This window comes from Bactrocera neohumeralis, chromosome 5 (assembly GCF_024586455.1).
Source record: "Bactrocera neohumeralis isolate Rockhampton chromosome 5, APGP_CSIRO_Bneo_wtdbg2-racon-allhic-juicebox.fasta_v2, whole genome shotgun sequence".
NCBI lineage: Eukaryota > Metazoa > Arthropoda > Insecta > Diptera > Tephritidae > Bactrocera > Bactrocera neohumeralis.
The window spans coordinates 28,170,142-28,188,124 of NC_065922.1; the positions used below are offsets into that span (position 1 = coordinate 28,170,142).

The 17,983-nt window shown below is 30.0% G+C and overlaps 1 protein-coding gene across 1 annotated transcript in view; it reads right to left on the reverse strand.

Annotated features, from left to right (window-relative positions):
• Positions 1-17,983, reverse strand: part of LOC126759790 (uncharacterized protein DDB_G0284459) — a 504,946-nt gene that overhangs the window by 97,621 nt on the left and 389,342 nt on the right. Inside the window, exon 5 of the mRNA XM_050474902.1 lies at positions 14,630-14,666. The gene's annotated coding sequence lies outside the window, so the exon portion shown is untranslated. The remainder of the gene's footprint in view (positions 1-14,629; positions 14,667-17,983) is intronic.

Genomic DNA, 17,983 nt, shown 5'->3' on the forward strand with positions numbered 1-17,983 from the left:
TACATACTTTCTCACATGTTTATATATTTGTAAATAGCTAATAAGCAGGTCATATGTAATCATTTGAAAACTTTTATCGCCAACACAAATAATTCCGGCTCTCAGGTAGCGGCCAAGCGCCTGTATGCCCCTCAAATATTGGCGCGAAGTGAGCAGCAGGTGAAAGACTTGTAATGTAATAGTTCGAACGCGTTGTAGGAAGCTGTTCGGAATGTCTGAGGTGTGGCCCAAACTGAAATATGATGATTAACTGCTGTGTTTTTGTGTGCGCCGGCGCGTCGAATTTACTTATTTTTTACTTTGATTCGATTTTTTAAGTGGCTACACATGTAAGTATGGTGGAAAGTAGTGATTTGTCATACTAACATAATAATTAGCTGTTTGTTTATGCGTATGTATTTGTAAGCGTTGTTAAATAGTGTGTCCGAAACGAATTAGTAACATTGGGTAGACGCTTGTATGGAGATTGTTGTTGTTGAACGATACTAAACTTATTCCTGACACCATAAATGTTATGTGAATAAGATGTTGAAGTAATATTTGAGGATTTTATATATTTTATTTATTTAAACTCAATAATTTGTGTATGTGTATGACTGTTTAATTTCTATAAACTTTGACAGGTCTTGATAATATAATTTTTTGATCGATTTTATGCACAGTAGAGTTAATTTTTATAAATTTTATTATAGAAAACTACATAAAAAATGTTTACGCCAACTGATCAAATTCGACCCGCAAGCAAATCGATAATTTTTTTTTTTTTTTTTATTTCTGGATGTATACATTATTTTTTATATTTGTTAACTCCATATGTTAACTAGTATGTTTTTGGTTGCGATTTTTTACAACGCAGAAAGTTTGTCTGACGATTTTTACTGCAGAAGAAACTTTTACAATGAGTTTGCTTAAAATTTTGTGTGTCCAATGAAATCAGGTCAACGGAACCTTTGAAAATGATGCAGGAGTCTTTTGGGAAGTCTACTTTATCGCAAACACAAGTATTTGAGTGGCACAAGTCACTCAGTGAAGGGCGTGATATTATCGATAACGTTCCTCAAACGAGTCGTCCATCCCATCCCCCTTTATTAATGACAATGACATTTCGAAAAAGTTAAAGAAACAGTGCTTAAAAATCGTTGCGTTGGTATCAGAGATATAGCAGAGGATCTCAAAATCTCTTACGGATAGACTCAACCATTTTGTTAATGCTTCGAATATGAAGAGTGTCAACTCGTACAAAAATATCTGAGTAGTTTGCAAAAACGACCTTGAGTAGATGGTTGCCGAATAGACTGTGGACCCTACATTCATTCAATGTATCTTTATTGGCGCTTTTAACAATCTTCGCTCCAAAAATGAACCGATACCGACAACAGCAAAATTGGCTGAAGGAATTGAAGCCCATTTCTGCCGAGACTTATTATGCTAATATACGCAAAATTTGATCAAGTGTTGGCATGTCTGTATTGGCTCAGGAGCCACTTTTGGAGTTTGGAATTGCATTTTTTGTCAGTCCGGGTCAATTTTGATCAAATGTCTATTTGTCATTTTGATGTTAGGTATTAAACACTACTCACAAACTCCACATTTATTGCACAAAAAAATATTTTAAAAACCGATGTAAAATTGATTTGTTGGTGTTTATAGAAATACAACCCCGGTTTGCATTATACGCATTTTTGTCTCACCTGACATAAAAAAAATTATAGAACCAAACCAAATTTCACCTTTTGGTTGGCCATAGCGTATACGTGCTTATAAAAAAATTTCAAATTTATTTGTGTATACATAATTTATTTCAAAATCACATTTGTAAATATCTTAAAACCAACAAATCGACACTTTCAAGCTACAAATCTCAAAAATCGATTACAAATTCAGCGGTTTACACTTTGCATACGCTCATAATTGAATTCATTGCATTGCATCGATTGGCATCAACTGAGCCATAACATAAGGCCTTGGTTAGCCTATCAATTGCGCTTATTTATAAGCGCTGGGTATCCATTTCAGCAACACATGTCAAGTGAAGTGATGCATAAATTTTTCTTCCGCGATATCTTTTTGATGCGGATTTCTTGTTTTTTGTCTGCCTTTAGCTGAGAAAACCATTTCTGGTACGCTGACATCGCGGCAGGCAGCAAAACAGTGGAACGAATTTATGGTAATTGTAATGATTGTCGAAAATTTTGAAAGAAATGTAGAAAACATTTAAAAAAATCGAGTTAAATGTTAGAAAAATTATACTATTAGAGCAACTTGGGATTTTTCAACTTTTTAATATTTATTTTATTATTTCTAATTTATTTATTTATTTGTTACTTTTTTAATTTTTCGTTTTAGTTATAATTTTTTTTAATTTATATATTTTCAATTTTATTTTTATATTTTATTTTTTAATTATTCCTAATTTTTATTTACTTTTTAAACTTTTTGTTTTAGTTATTATTTTCATTTATTTATTTAATTTTATATTTACTTTTTTCTAATTTGTATTACTTTTTTCTTATTTTTTTAAATTTTTTGAATTATTTCTATTTATATTTATATGTTATTTTTTTAATTTTTGCGTTTTAATTTTTTGTTTCAGTTATTAATTTTTATTTATTTATTTATTTTTTTAATATTATACTATTTTTTTAAATTTATTATAATTTTTTTGAATTATTTTTAGTTTTTATGTTAATGATATGTTTTGAATTTTTATTTTATTGTTTCGTTTTAGTTATTATTTTAATTTACCTTTTTTTTAATATATATATATTTTTATTTTTATTTTTTTTATATTTATTTTTATATATATATTTTTTTTTTTAATAAAAATTCCGATTTTTTTATTTCGCCTTTAGCCTTTTGCTGCTAAAAATTAGTACCTCTAACCTCTTAACTCACACATAAATGCACGTGCAGCATATTTGGCTAGCATTAACATTAATTAACTCTTATGCAATAAATAAGCAATAAACCACCGACGCTTTGCAGCACAGTGCCTGCACAACCACGAACTCATTATATGCGGCAACAAGTCAATCAATACAGCCAATAGGTGTACTCGTAAAAGCAAATTCATAAGTTTTCATTTGCTCAATATTACAAGGTACTCGCATTATTACTTACAACATAAGCAGCTTTTCAGCTCATTAAAAAAATGTAAAAAAATAATACAAAAAATAGAAAAAAATTAAAAATAATACAAAAAATATCCGAGTGTGAGCAAATAAAAATTTCTTCATCTCAAGTTAATTATCTGACGTTAATGGAATGTGAAAACTGTTGTATAATCAAGAGTGTTAATCAAATTAAAAATAAAAATTGAAGTATCCACCACTTTGTACGAAGAAAAATTTAAGCTCCGCGCACCTTATTTATATTATACATATTTGTACGCGAGTACACCGATTGGCAGATACGTCAATGCGGAAAGCAATCTCATGCGACTTTTCATACAAATAAAGGCATATTTGTCGGTATTTGTAAGTATTTACATGCATTTAATAATACCTGCGATTACACGCGTATACAAATGTGTGTCTATATGTTTATACAGATGTTTGTCTATATGTTTATACAGATGTTTGTCTGTATGCTGTCAAACTAGTTTAGTTCAGCTTGTCATCGATACCTCTACGTATGGCTTCCTAACTTCTGGGCCAAACACGCATACCTTTAAGCTTCAGCACCATAAAAGTAACAGACGAACAATTTTACAGATGTTATATATATTTACATATATTTATATATATGGACGTATATACATATATGTCTTATCGGATCTTTGCATGTCGATACACAATTTTATTGTAGCACACTTTAAGTTCCAAAGCGAAGTTATCTGCTTAGAAAACTATAAAGCTCATTGTTGGACTATGTTACCCTATTTGAAGATTTATTTCATATTTTTGTAATGTTTGAACTTCTGATGACCCGTTTTCTATATAAAGGACATTTAAAATATTTTCAAACATGTTCCAAAAATTACAGATGGGATAGGTATTAAATAATCATAAATTTGTTGTTTTTAATATTATCTTAAATCTTCTCAAGAGTAATTGAGTGGCACAAAGCATTCAGTGAAGGTCGTAGAGTCATCAAAAAAATGCCTCATATGTTTATTCAAATCTATTAATTACGATAACATCGAATAAATTAAATAAAGGAACTCAATATCTCTTATGGATCGACTCAACATACATTTTATATTTGCGAATGGTTTTTTATGAAGCTTGTCAATGCAAGACTCCTACCAAAAAACCTGAATCTTTTGCAAAAACATCGTCGAGAAGTGGTCGCAAAAGAGATACTTGAAAGTGTTGCTAAGGATGCTACATTCATCAAACTCAACATTACTGTTAAAAGACTTGCGTTTAGGAATAAGACGTCGAAACTGTTCAACAATATACCGATAGCGCTCTGAAAACCAAAAAACAACAAGTTCCTTTGAAAGACCAGTAGAGACTATAACAAGTGTAGAATATCAAATTTAGCGTTGGCATGCTTTTATTTGCTCAGAAGCCAATTCGGAAGGCACTAATAAGGATTTGTATCAGAATACCTGAAAACGTAGCTTTTTTGTCGGTCCGGCTCAAATTTGATCATAGAAGTCATTGTTCTAAACATCATGCTAAACTCGAAAACTTCATACTACGGCAGAAAAAAATAATGGGCTCAGATGAACAGAAATTGATCCTTAGATCAGATAGAAAAATCACTCTAAACTAGAAAACTTCATACTACGACATGAAAAAAATGTTCGAAAAGCTTAGATGTGAACAGAAATCAATAAATTGAGTTTAGTTTAAGGCGACTTAAGAAATTAATTCTTCAATGAGAAAAGTAACAAAGTGAATTCAAGAACTTATGATATTTTTTTTCTTTATTTTACCTTTACTTTTGTTGATTCTTAACTGTTGATTACATCATACGTTATTTGCAACAACTACAACAACAATAAATGTATTTATTTTCATATGCAATGCAAATGAAGTGCAACCGAACAGATGTACATGGCATTAATCAAAAGCCGCAAGTACATTTAAGTACAAATGTCGGTATGTATGTAAATACACAAGCATTTATCTAAGCAATAGCGGTAAGTTGATATTTTGCTAGCGTGTCTCCTAACACAGTTACGTACTTCTCTCTAACCCATACAGTCATAGGTATAGGTACACCAATGGAGCACACAATTGGATTAGCATAAAAACACAGTTAATATCAGCAGCGCCCGCTGTGTGACTGGCAACCGTTAGTGACTAAGCATGAAAAATTATTGACACTGCTCAATAGCGAGCGTCTCGACAAGACGGAGCAACAGACGCACATAAATAACTTTTCTTTCTACATAAACAACTTTTTTCCTCACAAATAACTTTTTTCCTCATAAATAACTTTTTTCTTTTATTAATAATTTTTTTAATACATTTTTCTTTCATATTTTTTTCTTCATACATAACAGTCCATATAAAAAACAGTCCACGCAGATCGCTTCCTCAAACAAAGTCGTGGCTACCACTTTGCCTACACACACACAAATACACTCGTGTTAACAATTTGCCACGCAGTGCTGCTGAGTCGGTGCGCCGAGTGGCATTGTTATTGTTGTCATTATTACAATAAGCTTACATATTATATATTTGTATATACATATATATATTTCTCTCATGCACCTATCAATAACACAACACTAACTGTAAATACAGCGACCCAAGCGGTTGGCGGTTTATGGTGGCTGGTTGATTGTGGTGCGGAAGCACTTGATTTTTATGTGATTCGATTTCAGCTGCAACGTTCCACATTTTTTTCTTTTTATTTTTCAAAAACTGTAAGTCGATCGATTATTGGACTGTGTGTGTTTTCAGCCATAAAGAGTATGATTTTTTTTGCTTATACCCTAAACAGGGTATTATTATATTAAGTCTACCGCGACGTTTTTAACACTTAGAAGGACCCCGTTAAGGTTCTTGGTTTTTACTTGTATGTAAATGATCAGTGTGACAAGCTGAGTCGATTTAGTCCGTGTGTTCAGCAGTTTTTGATATATCGATCTAAGATTTTAAACATCTCCTTTTTTCTCCAAGAAACTGCTCATTTGTAGGAACCACCGATATCGGACTTCGTCTTTATTGGCGTAGAGACCGCTTAGCCCTTTGTAGGAGTTCACGCAAGTGAGGAAAATTCTCTGTGCGCCTTTCCCTTGGAGTGGCCAGAAACAATTATTTTGCATATGGCTCAAGCAGTTGACGACTTCCGCTCCTAGACCAAAAAACATCCGTTTGAAGGCGAGCTAAAGTGAGAAGGCGAACCATCCCTCCTCAGGGTCCCCCAATGAAAAATATTGGACTACTATAGCAAATGGCTGTCATACAAACTGAACGATTGGAATCAAGTGCTTGTATGGAAAGCTTTTTCATTTGACCAGATATCTTAAGGGGGTATTCTGGTCTAGACGCATGAATTTTAGGCATTTTTTAAATTAAGATAAAAAAAATGAAATACATTTTTACTATCAATTTTTTTATATGGTTTTTATTGACATTTTAATAATATAAAAAAAAATTCCAAGAAAAAAAAACAAAATTCGTCGAGATACGGGCCGGTGGAGTGGGGGCTTGAAAAAAACGGTGCGTGATCCAAAACACAAAAAACAACAACATTCTTCATTAGTAAGGATGGCGTTATCTGGTTGACCATTTTCAAAAAAAAAAAATAATAATAATTACAAAATGGCGTCGCGTCGACTTGAAAAAAAAAAAATTTTTTGACCCGATTTTTTCGACCTTTTCGAATTTTTTAAAAATACTTCAAATCAAAATTTTTGGAAATCCAAGGCAGACACGATAGAGCATTGTATAAAGAAGATATATACCAAATTTCAAAGGAATCGATTCAGTAGAACTTGAGATATCATGTCAACCACCTCAAAAAAAGTAGTTTCGAGAAAAACGCGTTTAAAGTTTAGGAGACAATTCTAGTGAACACGGACGCCACGTCTCAAAATCGGCTGTATCTCCGAAAATAAGTCGAATTTTTTGAAAAATCCTTCCAAGGTCATATTTTTGAAAGTTTAAACTTTCAAAATATGCAAAAAAAAAATCGATTTTTTTCAAAATCCTAGACCAGAATACCCCCTTAAAGAAATGCTCCAAGCAATGATGATCTCTGAAGAAATAGTTTACATCGGATTACTAATCACTATAGCATATAGCTGCCACAAAAACTGAAAAATCTGCATCTAGTAAGAAATCTTTTGTAATTGTGAATGGTATTACAGATTCGGTGCAGCCGAAGTTGACGCTTTATCTTGTTTGGTACTATTTTTGTGGCCGAGTACTAAGAGACTTCATAAAAAAAATTGCAAAAACTAGCAAAAAAATAATGAAATAATAAAAAATAATAAAAAATGAAAAAACAAGAAAAAAATAACAAATTGCTTTTCGATTGAAAAATGCGTGAAATATTTATGAGTTTCTGCTTGAATGTTAAGCGTTTTGATTTGCGATATTCAATTGATATGCTGTTATGTGATGCTCGGAAGCTTAGTTGTTGTTTTTTTTTGCAACTTGAATATTTTAAAGATTTAATGCTTCGCTTTGTTTGCTTACGTAACACAAACTGCACGCAGCTGGCCAATCATCCAAAAGCTATTCAAATGGACCTCCGCGGAGATTGGCAGAGAAAAGCTAATAAATGCTTGAATGCTAGTCTCTATGTTTAAATGGCATGCCACCAATGTGTACATATTTGTTTTCAAATGTTTTTCAACACACTATTTATTTAGTTTTTGCACAAGCGCATTTGAATATGTAAATATTTGCCGCTACCGACTATTAGAATTGATTATAGCATGCATAGATATAACTCAAGCGAGCGTGTAGGTTCCACAGAGTTATGCGGCAATATTATATAATTTTTTATTGTTGTTGCGGAATTTACTGTGCAAATAAATAATGTCTAGAGTAGACATTTTAATAGCCAATAAACGCCAAGCATCTTAAGTGCACATCAGCGAAGGAATTAAAGAGCACTTAAATGCAACCTTTCAAGGGGTAAGGCATGGGTACTCAGTAAACATTTTTCGATTAAGCAATAAGACATTATTTCAGAACTTGCATTGATGCAACTGGAGACCATTGCTAACATGCCATCGTGCCATTAAAACCTAATATTATATTTAAATATAATAAAGAAGAAAATATTTAAATATTCAAATAATGTAAAAGGAGCTATATACCGGTAATATCTTAATTGACATAATGTCGCTGCCCTTAAAAATTTGTATATAGTTGGCATTTGTTTTATTATTACAAGGTATTAATAAAAACTTTTTATCGCTAAACTATATAAATCAAAATAAGGTGGCAACTCCGAGAAATTTTATTTACTTAAAACTTTTAGAAAGCTCGTAAATGCTATTTTTTGCTAATATGTTATCTAAGTAAATTTCTATTCAATATGGGAAAGCTTTTAAAGCTCCATAAGTATACCGATGAAAAGCACTAAGAATATATGATAATAAGAATTTTAAATTTATCAAAGTTAAGTAACTTAACATTAACTAAACTCACTTTGTACAACGAATTAAAGAGAAAAAGACAGACCTTTAAAGCTTTCAGCGGCTAGTTTTGACGATAAAAAAATCTATATTAGTTGTATATATTTTTTCTTTAATTTTCACTTCAAAGTTTTCAGTCGCATAAATCGGTAAATATTAAAACTAATTAAGAAGCCAACTAAAAAAATTCATCAAGCTTTCATTGTAATTGAGCTTTCATGACATGCAAATCTAAAGAAACTCAAATAAATATGACAAAATTAATTAAAAAGCTCACTCAAATGTCAATCAAGTTTTCATGATAACTAAAAGTTAAAACAGCAACATGAAAAGCTAATGAAAGGCAAACACGCATGACAAAATTAATTAAAAAGTAACAAACTGTTTCAACCATATGACATTCTAAAGAAACTGAATACAATTATAATAAATTATAAAGCTAACTAAATTGTTCAATAACTAAATTGGTAACTAAAACTTTCGTTGCATGAAAAGCTTTCCTGGCTAGTGAAGCCTTCATAACATAAAATACTTAAGAAACTCAAATAAAAATAACAAAATAAATTAAAGAGCTAACCGAATTGTTCAGTAAAGCTTTCATGGTAACGAAAACGTTCATAGCATGAAAAGCTAATGAAAGTTAAACAAGCAAGCCAAAATTAATTTAAAGTTAACAAAATATTTCAACAAAGCTTTCGTGGTATCTGAAGCTTTCATAAAATGACGCTCTTAAGAAGCTGAAATAGAAATCACAAAATAAATTAAAAAGCTAACTAATTGTTCAATAAAACCTTCATTAAAACGTTTCTATCATGAAAAGCTAATGCAAATCATTATAAATGAAACTTTCATAGCGGCGTGAAAAGCTAACTAAACTCAAATAAGCCTGAAAAAATTAATTAAAAAGCTCAATATATTGTCCAACAAAGCTTTCATGGTGTCTGTAGCTTTCATAGCAAGAAATTCGATTGGAACTCAAATAAAAACAACAACATAAATCAAAAAGCTAACTAACTATTTCCATCAAGCTTTTGTTGCAATGAAGTTTTCATTACAAGGCAATCAGAAGAAGCTCAAATAAGCAGAACAAATTTAATTAAATAGTCAACTAAAACAAAACTCAAGCTTTCATGACAACTGCAGCTTTCAAAGCATGAAAAGCTGATGAAACCCAAATATAAGAGACCAAAAAGGTTAAAAAACTTCCACGGTATCTTTCAGCTTTCATATTAAAGCAAATTACGTAAAATATTCCTGAGCTTTCACAATTTGTTTCATAATCGATTTATGCTTGCTCGGTTGATTTTCAAATTGCAATTACGAAAGCAGCTCTTATAGTATGTTGCATATAACAAAAGTTGTGTGTAAATTAAATAAAATTAAACAATTACATAACAAATTATTACCGCATATTTTAATTCAACTTGAGAACCAGTGGACTATCGAAAAGCTTGAAAATACATTAATATATTTCTTTGCTTTATATTCATTTTGGCTACCGCAATAAAAATAGCCTGTCTTACCGCCATTAAAACTCATTTAATTTATAAAACGTTGAGCATAGCAAATTTGATGGCTTCCTCAATAATGAAATGAATTCATACAAAATACAAAACAAAACATCGCCAAATTCACCGATTCATTAACAATGGTAATCGATTTGCAAAAATTTAATCAAAGGAGTTTTTCCTGCATTGCGTGCGTTTTAGTACATATGTATGTACGTACTTAAATAATTACAAATTAATGAGCAAACTCATTAAAATCTAGCTAAGCTGCCGTAGAAAATCGCCGCATTTGTGCTCATCAGCTGACAAGTGAACCGGGGCCGAAAAAAGCTCTCGTCACGAATGTGATATTTGCGCAAAAAGCAAAAATTATATAAATTGATGAAAGAAAATCAAAACATTATGATAAATTTAGACCATTGCGAGTATATGTTATATAAAAAATAATTGACGAAACAAGAAACTTAAAAAAAGATAAAATTATTCTGTTTTTTCTTTTTAAATCGGTTTCAAACAGTTTGAAGGCCGAGCAATCGAAAATGAAATCACGTATGTAATAAAGGATTATACAAAGTTAGAGTTCGTAGAAAACAAAAGGAGGAAATGAATAGTGGAAAGGAGAGAATATCAAAAATAAGAAAAAATTGTACACCATTGATCAAATTTGACCCGGACTGATACAAGATGTTTGGGTACCACATGAATTTTCTGTGAAAAATTTAATGGACAGAATTACCAACTGCGATTATTTGCTGAAACGATATAAAATCGTACCATTTCTGAAGCAAATGGTAACAGGAGACGAAAAGTGGATCAAATACGACAATAATGTGCGAAAAAGATCATGGTCCAAGCGTGGTGAAGCTCAACAAATGGTCGCAAAGCCAGGATTGACGCCTCGAAAGGTTATGCTGAGTGTTTGGTGGGATTGGAAAGGAATCATCTACTATGAGCTGCTCCAGCCTGGTCGAATGATTGATTCTACATTTTACTGTCAACAACTGATGAGATTGAAGCAAGTTTTCGGAAAAAAGGCCAGAACTAATCATCAGAAAGAGCTTCGTCTATCGTCGTGACAACGCTTGACCACACACATCTTTGATGACTCGGCAAAAACTGGGAGAACATGGCTGGGAAGTTTTGATGCATTCACCATATAGCCCTGACCTTGCACCATCGGAGTATCATTTGTTTCGGTCAATGCAGAACTCCCTTAATGGAGGAAAGTTGGCTTCAAGGGAAGCCTGTGAAAATTACCTGTATGAACATGCGGACATGGCTTAAACTATTAAGATCATCACTTCATTTATGTATACATATATATTATAGGGCCTTCAAAGCTTTCTTCTCGGTGTTACAAACATCGTGGCAAATCTAATATACCAGGTTCAGAGTAAAAAAGAGGAGGTTATCTTGAAGTGGGATTATAAAATAATCTCTTTGAAGAACTCATATTTCGAATATAAGCGCTTCTTTCTTTTTTCTGAGCAGAAAATCTCCAGATATTATTAATCATAAACAATTTGCAAAAAAAAAGGAGAAATAAGTAAAGAAGAAAATAATAATGGCGCTGCTAATTAAAACAACACAGACTAATAAGCGGTTTTGGAGAAATTACAATAATTTGAGCTAAAATTAACTGAGCATACTTTGCGTCGACGATTAGCAACCAATAACACTTCAAAAGTTTTATAACAACAAACAAGACAACAACTAAATTAGCATCAGCTCATCAGCTATTCAGTAGTGAAATGTTTTTTGCCCGATCAACACTAAATCAATGCCAGAGTCGTAAACAAAGTCAGCTTCTAACAGCAAAAAGGCCACCGCGGCAACAATGGCAACAAAGCATACACGCACAACAACTTATACAACAACATAGTAGATGAGTATGTTTGCCTTTCTGCAAGACTCCAACGGATATTCTATGCTTTACTGCACACCAAGTGGGCAATTTTAGCGTTGAGGTTGCGAAAATCTCCACAAAATTGAAGCATGTTTTGAGATTTTAGCGATGAAGTCAGCCTTTTGGCATCCATCGAAACGGCAACAACAACAATAACAGCTATAGCAACAAATGACGGTAATTAACACAAATGAAACGTGTTTTTTAACGCTTCAATGGCTGTATTTGTGTTGTACCGTTGTTGTTGTTGTTATTGTATAGCGCTGCGCTGGCAGAATTGCTGGTGTTGATAGCGGAGGCGCAGACGCAGGCGTGAACGCTGTGTCAAAACTTACATGCAATCAGCCTGACCACTGGACCACAACTGGATTGCCGCCGCGTGGTGGCGCTGCTGCTTGCGTCGTTTCATTCACTTTGTTTTGTTTTTCGGCGTTGGCCGCGACTTGTTTTGCGATACTGATTTATAATTTATGCTAATTTATGACAAAACAAGTTCATAATTTTTGCTCATATTTTACGAGCCGCACATGGGAAACAGGTACAGCTGCTGCTGAAACAAGTTTGCTATTCGTCAAGAAGATGGGCCATTGGCGGTCGAAATGAATTGAGGAGATTAATAAAAGCCAAATAATTAAATGATGATATCGAAATGATGAGTTGGAACAGAAAAGTGTTTATATAAGAAGTTCTTGAGTAGTTAGCACACTTTTTGCAGTTTTGAAAATGTCGCAAGAATATTTATTGAGTTGTTGGAAATTTAATATGTTAATTTTACAGAGCAAATAATAATGACATGGCGTTTTTTTATCTGACAATTCACTATAGAATCAAATACACACATGTGTGTTATACTCATAAATATCCGAAATTGCTTAAAAAGTTTAAAAGATAAGTTCTGAGTAAAAAAAATTTGGTGTTATTGCCATCATTTTTAGCAAAGTTAGTTAGTTTAAGCTCAGATATTATGATTTTAATATAATTATATAAATAATAAAATTTTTTCCCAACTCTTCATTGTGTTTGCAACCATAAGAAATTACTGCCATACGTTCATAGGGTTGCCAAACTGTTTTAAACTAAAATATGGCAGAAACTAAAATTTAAATTCAATTAGAATTTCTGGCACCTTTTTTTCAAGGTACTGTCCTACAAGAAATAAAAATTAAGAGATACCACAAATAACTGACAAATTACTATTATAATAAATTAGAAATTTTCCATAAAAGTTTTAAAATTTTAAATTTTTTAAATTAGGAATATTTAAAACTTTGAAAATTTTAATAAAAAGCATTCTAAATATTTTTAAACTATTGAAAAAAATAATTAAATTTTTTTTTTATATCAAAACTTTTAAATTTCGAAAAATTTAAAACTTTCGATATTTTTATAAAAAAAAAGCTATTTAAATATTTTTAAGCATTTAATTCAGTTTCTTTAAGGTTCCCATATTTACCATATGTATATGGAATGAATTTTTTCGTACATGTTAAAATAAAATCTGGCAACCCTACTAATTTTTTTACACTTCCTAATTTTAAATTCGTGATTGGAATAAATATATGTCAAATATATTAATAAAGCATATATGTATGTACATACATACGTATTTTCAAAAATCCACCAAAATATTTTCTGTGGTAACCTTATCAAAGTTTCTACTCTTTAATTTTAATTTTAATTTCGTAATAACAATAAACGTTTTCTAAATCAAAAATCATTAATAAAGCATCTATTTTCAAAAATCCACCATGATATTTAATCTGGCAACCCTTCAAAATTTTTTACTCTCCCAAATTTTTATTTCATATTAACCATAAATATTTAGAAATATATTATAAATTTCATACTTTCAAAAATTCATCAAAACTTTTATCTGGCAACCCTACTAAAGCTTTTTCTTTCCAAAATTGAAATTTCGTAATAACAATAAATGTTTTCAATGAAAGAAAGCTATTAAAACATCATATTTTTTCTAAAATCTGCAAAAATATTTAATCTGGCAACCCTACCAAAGTTTTAGCTCTTTTAATTTTAAATTTCGTAATAACAATAAATGTTTTGAAAATATATCTGTTTTAAAAAAACGACCAAAATATTTTATCTGGCAACCCCACCAAAGTTTTAGCTCTTCCAAATTTTAGAATTTCGACGATTCTTTGATGACTCTTGTTTTAATTAATTGAAAAAGGTTATACAAAAATGCTTGGTAGAGGTATACAAAAATGTATAACTCTTTAATCAAACTATAAAAAAATAAAATTATTTAAAAAATTAACTTTAATAAAAAAAATTGAATTTAAAAAAATATTTTTATAAAAAAATTTCTATTTAAGAAATTAATTTTTGTATAGAAAAATTGAATTTAAAAATTATTTTAAAAATATTTTAAAAATCAATTTTTTTTATAAAAAAAATTTTGATTAATTCATTAAAATTTTTTTTATAAAAAAATATATACCTTTGAAATATTTTGGAAATTTAGTACTAATTCTTTTATTAATATTTCACACACCTACAATCAACCAACAGTTAGTTAGTACCTTCATTTACATAAACCGTTATTTGTTTTTGAATATTTACCACCGATAGCTTACGGATTTTATTACTAGCCCAATCTTAATTATGGTTTTGAATATAAATTATAAAAATTTGCAAGCTTACCGATTTAATTTTCTCCTTTGATTTCAATTTCGCAACACTAAAAATAGAAAAAATAAATGATCAATTAATTAATAAACCGTTATGTCTAAAATATGCAAATATTTTGAAGCTAAAACAGAAAGCGGCTTAATGGGTATCAAATGAGTATAAGATAATAAAGTGTGCAAAAAGGTGAAATAAATAAAATAAAAATTGAAGAAAAAATTAAAAAAAAATATTTGTAATAAAAACAACATTTAGTTTTAATGTATTTTAAAATATGCGAACAAAAAATGAAAATAATAAAAATTACAAAACTTTTATGAGCACAAAGTTTAGTTAAAAAAATCAGATTTCTTAGAGGCTCTATAACCCAAAATACAGTAGACAGCGGGACAACTAAGACAACGGCGAAGCAAATGCATTTCTATTCAAGAAAATCATCAATGAAAACCACCTGCCGTTCGATAACGAAAAAAAATCAAAAACAAAAACACATAAAACAGTAAGCCTCATTTCCTCGAAATATAGATCAAAATTTAGAAGAGGAAACTTGGCGGAAAAATTGTGGAGCTTCAGTGCACAGCAGCATATTTTTATGGCTTTATTCACTGTTTCTGCTTTTACTACTGTCTCTAATACTTAAGCCACATTTCATTGGCCTTTTTATAAATGAGCAAGCACCGTTGATCTATTAACAAACCGCTATTATGTTGCATGGTCTATGGTACTTTACAGTTCTACTGCACTTTCTTGGGAAAAATTAAATGCGCTTTTAAATATAAGCTCATAGAGTCATACTCTGGTATACTTTTAACACTCTTAGACCACAATCGCTTTGAGAGTGTTTCCGCTTCACACACGCTGAAGGGAAATTGTATGGAAAGAAGCGCACAAAAGACTTAAGCAGCAAACTCCACACATCACTTGAGATGAATAACACGAAGAAAAGAATATGGGTATGCAAGTAGAAAGAAATATGTACGTATGTATGATGTGCAGAAAAAAGCATAAGCGAACTGCTTTAAAACGGATTGTTGAAAGTTAGGTGAGAAAGGTGTAAGAAGAATAGCAGAAAAAAATATGAATGGAATAGAATAAAAATTCTAAAATAGAACCGCAAAATAGAAGTATTACATATGTATATACTATATATTGTATATATATATACATAAAGATATAGCTGGACTTAAGAAGTCAGCAACCTCACGTTGTAACTGAAATAAATAAAATAACTACAACAACAGAAACAGAAATGCCAGCATCTCTCCGAAAATAAATAAACAAGCGAAAAACAGCAAGCGCCGCTATTTTAAGTGTTGCAACAACACCAACAACTATTTAGAATTAATAGTTTGCCGACTCTCAGGCATAAACAAGCAAATTTACTTTGCAAATAAAAAAAACTTGTGTTGGCATTGCTTGTAGAAATAAATAAAAAAATGCAATTTTATAGGCACGTTTTGTTTTTCATAAAAATTTCAATTATCACACTTAAACATAAATATAAGTATAAGTTTTTAAGAATTCAAAAGTTAAGAATTTAAACTTGTCTATGTACATTAGGGTAGTTGATATAATTTTTAGAAATTTAATTTTCAGAATTTTCCTACTTGAGGATTAAGGATAATTGCAGGTTAAAAAAAAACGCGCAAATCTGAAAAAGTGGTATTTTTGTGTTAGAAAACTCTGCCTGAAATTTTTCATTTAAAAGTATTTATATCATTATTATATTGTATAGAACGATGTCAATATCAAATAAAGTTTTATGGGAGATTTTTCACAAATAGCATAATATTTATTTTAGAACAAATTGGAATCAAATTAGTAAAACGTTAGTATATTAATATGATCGTTAAGAAAAAAAACATTCTTATACCCGGTAATTTTTTAAATTTACTAATCGTCTTATTTTCGACACAGTTTGATTGTAATTTTAAATGCTTCTAAATGTAATATAAAAAAAAATATTAGGAGCAAAAAATGCTTATAATTAAAAAAAGTAATCAAACCCCACAATAAAGTAATCGTTAATAACAAACAAAAATATAATTACAGTACTTATAATACTTTTTCTATGCTTATGTACGTTGAAAAAAAAAAAAACATAATGAGACTGCCACAATAAAATAATCGTTAACCATTACTTTGTAATCAAAAAATTTATTACAATAACAAATTTTTTATAAGCAACTGTAAGCTGTGAAAATGCTAAAAGATTTAAAAAAAATGTAATTAACCTCTCCCAGTAAAATAATCGTTAATCATTACTTTGTAATAAAAAAATTAATTGCAATACCAGTATTTATACTACTTTTTATAAACTACTGTATGATGTAAAAATATAATTAAAACGCCACAAAGAGTAATCGTTAATCATTACATGGTAATCAAAAATATGATTACAATACCAGTACTTTTTAATACTTTTTTCTATGCTTATGTACGTTAAGAACCATATAATTAAACTGCCACAACAAAATAAAAAGTAATCATTACTTTGTAATCAAAAATTTAATTGCAATACCAGTACTTAAAAAACTTGTTATATGGTTGCTTATGTTTACTGTAAAAAAATATAATTAAACCGCCACAACAAAGTCTCATAGTAATCATTACTTTGTAATGAAAAATATAATTAAAATACAAATGCGAAATATAAAAAACGCCTTCAACATTTGTTGATTTCTTCTGAAATATTATTTTAAATCAAAATTCCAACCTTTTCAACTTCTATTAGCATTGAAATATCAATAAAAATTGCGTCATACTTATGTATATTTGCCTAATTACCTAAGATTAAAAATCGTTCGAAGAATTTGCATAGAGTTAAGTGGCAGCTGCCTTCAATAAATTTTAATTTTTAAAGCTAAGATAAAAATACGATTACTATTCTAGTAATCCAAAAACATATTTCTAATTTTTTCCCCTATTTTTTGTTTAAAAATCAATTAAGTTTTTTAAGTGTCAATAACAGTATTCAAACTTAGCCCTTAATGGTATATATTATTGAAAAATCATAATTTAGTCTCGTGGTACTTAATGGTATATGGTATATCTTACTAGCTGAAGCACTTTTGTTTAAAATTCTCAAAATCTTAACTAAATATTGCCGTTATATAAAAAAATATTTATTTTGAAAATCACTAAGTTCATATATTCCTCTATAATAACAACATATATACATATATTTTAATTTTTGGATTTGAGGTAATTTTAGGCAGAAAAATCTTCCCCACCTAGTTTGGATATCCTCCTGGAAATCGACTACAGGTACAAAGAAATCCATAATTGTTTAAAATGAAGCACCGCCTATTAAAGTGTATTAAATTTTGTAAATATGTGCCCAAAAAATAAGGTGACATTTGAATTTAA